The sequence below is a fragment of the Artibeus jamaicensis genome, unplaced genomic scaffold, assembly GCF_021234435.1.
Source record: "Artibeus jamaicensis isolate MK-2021 breed Jamaican fruit bat unplaced genomic scaffold, CSHL_Jam_final scaffold_916, whole genome shotgun sequence".
Lineage (NCBI taxonomy): Eukaryota > Metazoa > Chordata > Mammalia > Chiroptera > Phyllostomidae > Artibeus > Artibeus jamaicensis.
This window is the reverse complement of record NW_026522059.1, coordinates 15,617,081-15,620,377: the sequence shown is the minus strand read 5'-3', so window position 1 is coordinate 15,620,377 and position 3,297 is coordinate 15,617,081. Positions and strand designations below refer to the sequence as shown.

The following is a 3,297-nucleotide window of genomic DNA, read 5'->3' as shown; positions in this document are numbered from 1 at the left end:
TGGGAAGGAACGCATTCTCCTGGACTCTAGTCTAGTTTCTGTCTTTTGTTTCTGTGCACGTTGGCACATGCGCGACGTCAGCTTGTGAATCCGAAGGTGACGCGGAGGCTTCATGAAACGTGCTCACTGGGTGCTAGTTGACGAAGCCGAGAGAGGGATGTGTTGCTGTCTTGATTTAGTTTAAAGCTACCATTTTATCGGGTGCTCATTATGGGCTGAATCATTTACACAGTGCTTTACACACATCATCTCATTGCGTCCTGGCACAGAACTGACTGCAGCCAGAACTAACTGTCCTCATACTTACCTGGCAGGAGAGAGGCCATGATCGCGAAGGTGGTTTCCCAGGGCGAGGCTCTTCCACTGCACTCCGGATGTGCTGACCCCTGCGATGTGCCTAAATGTGGGAAACTAGACTGCGTAATTTGTGGTAGTGAAGGACTGTGTTCACGCTCTCCCTTGAAAAAAGCATTAATTGTTCTCATCTTGCCCATGTAAAAACTGAGTTTCTGAAAGGTGAAGTCATTTGTCCAAGGCCACAGAGTTAATTAATAGTTCTTGATTCAAATACAGGCTTGTATAGAGTCAAAGGCCATACGCTGTCAGTACACTTGCACTTGACCTCGACTGCACCTCCAGGCTGAGCCACAAAATGGCTGAGGGTAGAGATGCAGTTTATTATCTGTTCGTCTCTGTTCTCCAGCAGGTTCAAAGGGGGCAAGAGTATTTGTCATGACTGTGGTGATGGCTGAAAGAGATCGGGGTGGGAAGGTGCTTTCACGGCCCCTGGGTGTTGTATAGGGGGGCACTGTGAACGTGATGTCCCCCCGAAAGATGAGAAGGTTTACAACACCTTGAATTGGGGTACTGGGCATGTACTCCCACCTCATTTCTTGAGAGACCAGAAATGCATGTCATTATTTTAATATACTTCATAGCATGTAGTGGGTTAATGGCTAGTAGGTAAATAATGAGTGAATGAACAATAGTGTTAATAGCTAACATTTTTTGAGCTCTTACTGTGAACTCAGGCATTGTTCCAAACAATATATATAATATGTAATTATATAACATATAAACACATATTTATTCAAGATATAAGTATTTATATAATATATAATAAATTATATAATATATAATTATTGTAATTAGATCATTATAATAATATAATTATATATTGTTGGTATATAAAATACAGGGCCCAGCACAAATAATGCTCTGTTTTTATTACACACTCTTTTATTACAAAATCAGAGTTAAGCATGTAATTCTATAACATAACAATATCACACTCAAGCACATCATATAACATTTTAGGTGAAATGTTCAAATTAAAACTATAAATTATTACATCCATATTATTACCCTACCAACCATACTCAAGCAGGCCTTACTTCTGCCAGACCCTGTGTGTGTATATGTATATAACTTATATAAATCACTATATATATATATAATTTAATTCTTATAACCATTCTATTTGTGCTGGGTTCCAATACCCTTCCCATTTCACAGATGAGGAGACTAAGGCATCAAGCACTGAATGACTTGCCCAAGGACACACAGAAAATGGGAGAGGTGGGATAAGACCCTACATTTGGGGGCTCCCGAATCTCCTCCCCAAACACTGTGCCCTAATGCTTCTCTGCACAGTCCTGCCGCACCATTTCTCCCCTCGCATTGTACCATGAGGTCCTCTGCCCTATTTTTACCATAGCATTTCTCATAACTGACAGACTTTGTACTCTTTCTGCTTTCCTTTAAGTTTGTCTTCCCTAACACACACTCGTGTGTTAGCCCTAAGAGGACAGAGACTTCTGTCTTCTTTGTTTACCGCTGTATCCTTGACCTTGTTTCTTCTTGGAGTGTCTATGAGCTGCTATAGGACAGCACCTGCACATCATGGGCAGTGACGAGATCTTCACTGAATGAGAGAATGAATGAATCATGCGGATATCTTTCAGCTCCTCGGAACTGGCAGCTCTTCAGAATTTATCCTGCTCCAGTTCTGCTTGTAGAGGGGATTTCAAACACGATATAGTGGAATGGTAGGTATATGAACACACTTATCTGGGCTAAAGAGTGACTAAGAAGTCAAGAAGTAATTCAGCTCAGGGGAGGCAAGATACGGGGTGGTAGATGGGAGAGGCATCGGGGGAGGAAACCTATCTGTGGGGGGAAAGCCTTGCTGTCTAAGGGGAAGGGACACGTGGAAAGGGAGATCTGAGCAGGGGTGACTGAGGCTCAGCACAGGGAGCCAGGAACTGGGTTAAGAGCACTAGTGGAGGGGCCAACCTTGCAAAGCTGGGGGCTACCACTGCCTCTGTAACGGGGCACAAGGAGGCAGTGACTGGTAATGAGGCAGAGAGATTTGAAGTGCAGAGAAATTAAGAGAGAGTCTCTTGTCTGCTCTTCATCTTCTCGGGATAACGGCAAGGTAAAGGTCTCTCTACACATGATTTTGAAGCAAATTCTGACTTTAAAAAATGGTGTCAGATAAAATGACAGTTTGCTACTCCTGAAACCAGGGACCCATTCATGCAGGCAATCAGTAACAATGACAGGCAATCAAGGCTGGGCTGTAATTAGTGTGCAGTTGCTCTCTGTGAAACTATTAGTAAAGTGACTGCATTTGATAAAGGAGCACTGACTCGGGCGGTTTGCATCAACTACTTTTATAGGAACAAAGCAGTTACTTCATGCCTGATGTTCCTACAGGGTTCACTGAAGATTTGAGCCAGTGAGGAAGAAGACAGTTCCACCCCCACCCCAGAATGATGTGGTCACTGATTGCTCAGACCAGAAGGACACTTTGTGATACCCAGTTCCTTGGCGGCCATCAGCTGCTGCTCTTACTAAGATCCCTGATTTGGCTGTTCTGGTCCACTTGAGACCCACTGTCAATTGATTACTTAAAATGTGCTTAAACCTCCTTTCTTTACCTTCCCAATATTCTCTAAGGCACTAATCTTTCCTCTTTCTTCTCTTACAGATGATTATTTCTATTTTCCAGGAATCTACCTACTCAGAAATTTACTCCTTGTACTAGTTATCTATTGCTGAGTAACAAAATTACCCCCAAATTTAGAGGCTTAAAACTATAAACCTAATCTCACAGTTTCTGCGTCAGGAGTTTGGGGGCAGAGTAGTTGGTCTCTCTGTCCTCGGGTTTCTCAGTAGGTGGTGATCAGAGTTCGGGGGTGCGATGGGGGGAGGGCTACTTTGGCAAGGTACAATTTACATACAATAAATTGAATTAAAACTATGTAATTGATGGATCATGGCAAATGTACACAC

At 42.9% G+C, this 3,297-nt stretch overlaps 1 non-coding gene across 1 annotated transcript; it reads left to right on the top strand.

Annotated features, from left to right (window-relative positions):
* Positions 1-299: 299 nt before the first annotated feature.
* Positions 300-462, top strand: LOC119050217 (U1 spliceosomal RNA). The gene has a single exon (XR_008390835.1). It is a non-coding gene; the product is annotated as a U1 spliceosomal RNA (small nuclear RNA).
* The last annotated feature ends 2,835 nt before the right edge of the window (positions 463-3,297 follow it).